The sequence below is a fragment of the Sinohyriopsis cumingii genome, chromosome 3 (assembly GCF_028554795.1).
Source record: "Sinohyriopsis cumingii isolate HCF-2022 chromosome 3, ASM2855479v2, whole genome shotgun sequence".
In the NCBI taxonomy this organism is placed as follows: domain Eukaryota; kingdom Metazoa; phylum Mollusca; class Bivalvia; order Unionida; family Unionidae; genus Sinohyriopsis; species Sinohyriopsis cumingii.
In genome coordinates this window covers 43986869-43994987 of record NC_142963.1, presented here as the reverse complement: position 1 = coordinate 43994987, position 8119 = coordinate 43986869, and positions in this window count along the sequence as shown.

The following is an 8119-nucleotide window of genomic DNA, read 5'->3' as shown; positions in this document are numbered from 1 at the left end:
CTAGGCAATTTTTTTGGAAATCACTGGAACATGAGAGTAAGTCCATGCGAATAGATTTTTTATTATGTTTTACCCATCAACTTTTATAATTGTTTATGCAGTACCGACAACGGACGTGGCTATGTATGCAAAACATATTGTTGCCGCCAACAAGAACAACAACTACGACGACCAAAACACATTCTGATGCATATGCCTCCCCTATGATTTACAGGCTAAAACAATTGCGCTGGTCAAATATATTTAAACATACAAAACTATGTTGGAAAATTAACTTAATGCATGCATAAATTATATCCGGGAACGAGATGACGCCTGCTCCACCGATGGATATAGTAACATATTTATGACAATGAAAGGTTGATATCCAAACTGAGGGTTAAAAAACCGATGAAATTACTCACCATTGCAAATAGGTTTATGAATGACGAATGCTTCTTCACAGTGAAGTGAACACAAAACGTTACGTGCCTGACGAATGCACAGATAGAGGTAACTTGATATGCCGCTTCTTCATTCTTAGAAGGCATAAACAGGTTCACACATTACCAATCAAATAGTATTAATTTTTTCGAATATTCGTCGCATTTGGTGAATTAGTGTATTTACACTAATCGGAAAAGAAACACACTTTATTTTAAGTGCAGTTTTTTTTTTTTTGATGACTCATTTTGCATGAATTCTGAACTTGTTTCACACGTTTAGAGCGAAAGCAACGGTTGCTAAGGTGCCTCTTACGAATTAAAATTAGACATTAGAAATGACGCGGAAAGTGCTTAATTAAACCATCTTGATGACGTAGAGAATTGGATGTCTAAATTTCTCGCGAAATAGATCGAGTTATTGAAAATACTAGTGTTTCTCCCACGAGTTGAAATAAATTGACTCACAAAAAAGACATTTTCTTTTTATATTTTGCTCAAAGGCGTTGGCTTGCTAAAGTGTCGAACAGATTGAAACTGCAGATTTCTTAAAGTAGTGTCAACAATTATCTTTCTAATTCAACAAACACATACTTCGAAATATTTAAAACGAAAAGATTCTTAGTGGGATCCGAAAGTGTTTATCTGGGGGCAAATATCGATTAAGTTCGACCTAATTTTTACATGACTGAGATATATCATGGCAAGAATTGAAGCCAAATCCTTTTGCAACTTATACGTTGTCCACTTAAATTGGAGTCAAACTTAAAATGTAGAACCTTTAATATCAATTACTTTCCTTAGAAACCATTTACCTTGTCACACATCTAGAAACAATAAAATAAAATGGAAGAGCAAAGATTCATAATGTCTAACATCTCCATCAATTCATCGGGTAGTGAATGTAAGAGGGAAGAAAGCTGACAGTGATAAAATATACATCAAAAGCTGCTAATAAATTTTAGAAGTATGAGGATCATTACCTGTATAGCATTAGAAGAAAATTTCTCAATTTCTCAATTTGTTTTATTAATTTCACCGAACTGGGTTATTTGGTTCTGCCTATCCTGCAAATTAGAAGCAACATATTAATGATTTCTGGTGACCATGATCTGCTAAAAACACCAAAGTTTCTCTTGCGAATACGAAATGGGACATTTCAGTCAATAAATCAAAGCATATAATATTATTTCATGTGTGACATTGATTTCAAATTATTTCCAAGGATTCCTCCAAAATAAGATAAGGGACCTATAGTGCACAACATACTGTCTTGATGGCATGTGAGGTCTGAAATCGAGACTGAGAGTCTGCAATTTACGAAAATACTCACGAACAAATTTTAAATCTAATTTTGTCGGCACTAGCGTAATCTGGCCTATGATTTGGTTTTATGTTTTCTAACACGTATCTACAAACTCTTGTAAGTTATGTGATTCTCTTGAGAAATGTTTTCCATTCTTTCTAGCTCCAGACGTACTTGATTATTAATTTCCCATATGTCTGACATTCCGAAGTGCGGTTGTAAATTAATCAACAATACTCAACTAAAGACATTTTTAGAGTGATTGTCTCCCGACATATTAAATTAAAATGCATCTAGATGATTTTGTTTGCACTAAGACTGATTATTCGATCCCGACTGCCCAAACCGACGCCACGTCTCTAAGTTTTAATATATACAGTGTCGATTATCCGAACTCCTTTTTATTCTACCCTTTCTCGAGTTCCTGACGACTTCGAGTAATGGATGGTCTAAAGAACGATTACCTAGAATCCATTTACTCTCTAATCGCTGAATGTCAAGCGTTGTTTATTCAACATTACAAATGGGCTGATGTCAACTCTCAAGCCGGGTTCTATTTAGTATGTAATACGCCTGGAGATGCCCTGCTTGTCGGACTATAACACGGCATGGATAAATGACGTTCTGATACATTGGCTAATTGTGTTGTATAATATGTATATTCACGGTGTTATAACTTCACTAAAATTTTCTAAATTTTAATGATAGTTTCACTATGAACTACACATTCCTCTCGTTCGAAGTGAATCGCATTTCTTTAAAGGAAATCTTTGATTCTGAAAACAAAACAATCTTTTCCTACGTAGCAGGCGGCAATATCTTCGATTTTGGGGATACGACAATTTAAGATATGCTTCCAGAAGCAGCGGACGTGGCATTTTATTTCAGGCAGTAGCCTTCTCACCCGAACATATTGAATAAGTGACACAACAGTTTTAGCTGTAGAAAGAGGATGTCTTTAGTATTATATATATATATATATATATATATATATATATATATATATATATATATATATATATATATATATGTGTGTGTGTGTATGTATGTATGTATGTATGTATGTATGCCGCAAAAGCCGTCGATTAGCAAGGGTTTTCTCCACTTTGTGCCAATGACATTAAAGCTGCATTACTACGTCGGTAAAAGAAAGTTCCAAAATGTTACAATAATTTTCGGAGAGCGACATTTCACAAAATTAGCTTGTACAGATCATGCTTCAAATGGTGTATTTTGTCAAAAACAATGACTGTAATAGTACGAAATAGACATTTTAAAAGTGAATGTAAACACTTTTCATGTACGGATTGATACTGTAGTGAAACTCACTTGGCTACTCTACCCCGAGTCACACTATATCGGGTTCTTCAGGATAGATCTTTATATTTGGAGTCATGCCCCACTGTATCTGTATGTGTGTGTAAGATTTCTACCCCAGCGGGATAGCGTCGTATTCCTGACTTCTTGTCGCCGTCTGGTCGCCAACTAGATCGTCAACTGGACAGTCTTCTGGATCGCAGACTAAGTCGTCTTTTGGGTCGCAGACTATGTCGTCTTCTCGGTCTCCGACTGAGTCGTAGTCCGCGTCGACGACTGAGTCGTGGTAGCGGGTCCTCACTCACTCAAGGTCAACAGAGAGACGAGCGAGGGAGAAATGAGAAAAGAGAGACCTTTAGTTACTATCTGTACTCATTGCAAGGACGTGATAACAAGTTGTCCGTGCTTCTTGAACGAGCCATGTAGCGCTTCTGTTCTGGTCGACGAAAAACCTAGCCTCTATCCTCTTATTATTCCCTGGTCTTGCCTATTCCCGTTCGCGAACTACTGCCAAATTGCTTGCTCTGGCTTGATATTTTATACTGCTGCACTTGAAAGGGACATCTTCACACTACATTGCATCATACCAAGCCACCAGTTGCAACCATAGCTAGCCCGTATATTTACCCAACAGGTGAATTCTTTGATCAAAAACCAAGAAGTTGTTTATAGTGATGTCTAGCACTGGGCATTATTCCGCAGACATGTAGCATGATGCCCTACCCAGTCACATTATCCTAACACCAGGGAGACCAGTCCTAAAACTAACTTCTTAATGGTGAGCGCCTGGCGAAGCAGCTGTTAATACCATTTTTATAAGTCTTTGGTATGCCTCGGCAGGGTTTCAAAACCGCGACCTCCCGCATCCGAGGCGGATGCTCTAACCATTTAGACCACCAGCTTTCCTATTTCTACATTTAAACGTAAATTTATGTGTAGCCTTGGCACGCTTACAGTCAAACTCTGTAGCAGAACCACTTTGAGTGTCACTAAGTCAATGTCTGATTTGTCCATCGTTTTCAAAGATAACTGTGAACTATGAAGCGAGTTAAAATTGCTACTTCAAAATTGTATTTCTATATTTAATCACGATATGTACCATCCACAAAACTGTATGTGTAAAGCATGTCAACATAAGTTCACTCACTGACAGTTTCCACGATTCATGAAGAAAACTAATCTAAAATCTGTAATACTTTAAGTCCTCCTTTTGCTTTGTGGAAGTTCACTTTTAGGCATTTCTTGATAACACCTATATTATTCGTGCACTTTCAATTTGTTTGTACCCCTCCTCCTACCGATTTCAAACACATACGGCATAAAGGATTTTAAAAAATGCAAAAACCTTGGTCATTTAATTCATCAATTTCTAATTTCTAACCTGACTGTTGCCATGTGGTTCCAAACATTGTCAACTGGTTGGCGTTTTGAATTAAATGGGAGTTTATTTAATAATATGGTCGCCATATTTGCATGGTCTCTGTTTTTAAGTAACATGTAATGTAGTTTACCGTCTTTGATGATCTCAATAATTCTCTGAACACATGTACACAAGAGTTCCTCCATTGTTTGTTCAGTTTGTCAATGTTTTATAAATATAAAAAATAGATATTGCAAATATTGGACACAAATGATAAATTTTTTTATATTCTTTTCTTTGGCAATAGACTATTTAGAAACCAGAAAAGGACAGTGAGCAGACTGTCTGCTCATTTACTTTGAGAGTTAGTTTGAAACGCAAAGAAGTTGATAGTGGTCATGACTTCCTGGCGACAGTCAGGTTAGAAATTATAAATTGATGAATGAAATGACTGTTTTTTGTGCATTTCTTATATCCTTGATGCTTCTCATTTTTAAAATCGGTAGGTGGATACAAACAAATGGGAGAGTGCGAATACTATATATATATAGCAGATAGAGGATGTCTTTACTATTTTGTGTGTGTATATATATATATATATATATATATATATATATATATATATATATATATATTGCATAAATGTATACTAAAGGGTCTACAACTTACACATTTGAAAATCTATACATCCTGATGTAGAGGGAGTGGGAGGGATTGAGAATAAGAGAAAAGGAGTAGAAGAAGATAAATGAAATAGGCCTATATAGGGAAATAATGATCTGAATAACACACATAAGGGTAGATATACTTCCTAAATGGAAAAAGAAAGTAGTTCCAAAGTGATATTGCCACTATAAAATATATAATAAATAGAACTCATTTTAATATTTATAATGCAAAATTAATGATTTGTAAGGTTTTTGTTCAATGTTTTGACTAATCTGCAAGATATAAATTGGAATCAATCATGCAAAATATGAAAATCAATAGGAAATGTGAATCTTCATTGCTAAGGATAAGGTCATCAAATTTTGTACTTTCATTTTTATTTAATATATTGCATTATTCTTTGTGTAAAGCCCTACCTACCTTAGCTAGTAGATACAACTGTCACATTTTGCATGAAAAATATCTTGAAAGACAGAAGTTTATTTTTCTATCTACAATCTAATAATATAATATTTCGCTCATGTAAATTACCGTGTAATGATGAACAATGAAGGAAAAAATCAGATTTGCATGCAAATTATGCAATGGCAGATCTGAGTCAATTTCTTTTTCACAGCTGGGTGAACCTTAGACATAGGGAAATAGCATTTCATGATATCCAGTGATACACATCACATGACTAGCTGTATAAAGATATTGCTGTTAATATATAAGATCTCATATGACTCACCATATAAATACAGTACTGGTGATACACAACATCCAGTAATACACATCACTAAACCACACCAAACAAGAAAATATCATTAGGAACATAAACTTGGGAAACATAAGGCTAGCCAATTTGCAACAATGTACCGTACCCATGAAATGTATGATCGCATAAATCATCATTCTTCCAAAGATCTACTGAACATATGTGCCATATTAAATTAAGGAAAATACTCCGAAGACCAAATAACAAAAGTGCTATTGGAATAAATTGGAGATAAATGCAAGAACATAATATATGGATCTGATTGTGATTTCTAAGTGCCTTAAACAATAGTTAATTTATTCTGAGCTTCTTATGCTTGAGTTATGCCTTTTCACACCCATAAATACACAAGCTGCTGCAGATTAATCCCAGATTCTATAAATTGATAACTTAAACACACTTATCTTCTGTGACTCAACATCCAGAGAGACCTGAGGATACACATGCATGATTTGACCAATAGATTCTGAAATATTGTCATTATTGTTATTGATAAACTTGTCAATATTTACTTGCTTGCTTAAATAAATGTATTCACAATAGCACAGAATATGAAACTTTTTGGAATTAAAATGTTCATCCTTAATATGTTAAAGTGTGTGTGTGTGTGTGTGTGATTTAGACTTTTAATGTAGCTTTAAAAAACTTTCATTCATATCGTTACAATGTCAACAGTGTAGCAGTTTATAGTGATGTTTTGTATTCAAATCGATATGTTTGTTAGATCAAATTAAACCCCAATTCTATTTTGGAGATTTATGAACCATTCATATAAAAAAGTTCTGTATCACATACTGGTGATACTATAATACAGTGTGACCCCACTATAGCATGCTCCATTATAACACAAATTCAGATATAAAACGGTCATGGTGTGGCTTTCAAAATTTCACCTATTCTTATTTTTCTCATACATATTCATACAAGAAAAAAAAAATCATAAAAGTACCCAAAAAGAAATGTTTAAAGTTTATTTACATTTTGGGGAAAAGATCATGTATGAATAATACAAGATGATTGTGGTGTGGCTCCTGAAATTTTATATGTATTTTTCACATACAAAAAATAAGTTTTTTCTTCTTAAATGTAGGAAAAATAACGTGTAAAACATTTATTCAGGGATTGCGCAGGGCTTCGCCAGTGTCACATATTGTGATTTTTTACCATCTGGTGATTACTTTTTATTGGGGACATTGTTGGCTGTTTAAACTTGTATATACAACCATTGGTTTGGAGTGGAGAAATTTAGAGGCCCCATGAAAGGAAGCCGCAAACTTGATATAAAATGCACTGAAATTTATATATTGTTGCATAAACAAATTCTTTGTCCATATTGACAAACCATCTAAACGGTGCATTGTTATATCATAATCTGCCTATGTTGGCATCTAACATGAGTACTGTATGTTGTGAGATATCTGCTTTTTTTGTTGTTGACATTTCTGGAAGCAGAGATCAACTGGACAAGGCATTATCTCATAATCTATCTTCTGTCAGATTTTCGGCTGCTTGCTAGCAATTAACATATTTACATAGACTGACATTTGTATGCAGATGGTAAGTAAAATTTCTCTTTTTTAAATTCAAAATTAAATCCTCCAGAACACTCACATTTTCTATAGTAATCCCTGTCATCAGACCAGAACACCTGCATCACTATTATCCATTGACCCTTTCTTAAATTTCTGACGCATATGTGGGAGGCAGCATAACTCTGCTACCACAAATATAAAAAAAGAAACAATAAAAACACCCACAACATCTTACTTGTTGGTCTATTCAATAGGCAGGGAGGAACAGTAACTACAGTCAACCTAACAATGGCCAATTCCTTTTTTTTAAAAGTATCCAGATAAAATAGTTTGCTGAAATTTCAAAGAAAACAGATTACCCTTCAAGCACCAAACATTATGAAAATGTACTAAATGCCAAATGGAAAAAAAAAATCAGTCTCAATCATGCAATACAATTATTTGATGTTGCCGCCACAATAATAAACAGGCATTTGTTTGGTTCTCCAAAGCTGTCCTTTAGTGGTGTCTTCAATAACACATGCACCCTTTATCAAAGAATGCTGACTACAATCTTCAATAAAAACAAAGAACCTTTCTTCAAAGGAAAGTCAGTACCAGACTTAAATAAAAGCAATGGAATCTGACAAATGGTTTCATTTTCCAGTATAACTTTAACACATTTACTGCTCCATCAAAGATTTCATTTTGCATGTAAAAAGTTTATGCTTGCAAACACTACCAACGTGGGCTTAAAATGCAAACTAACTTACACTG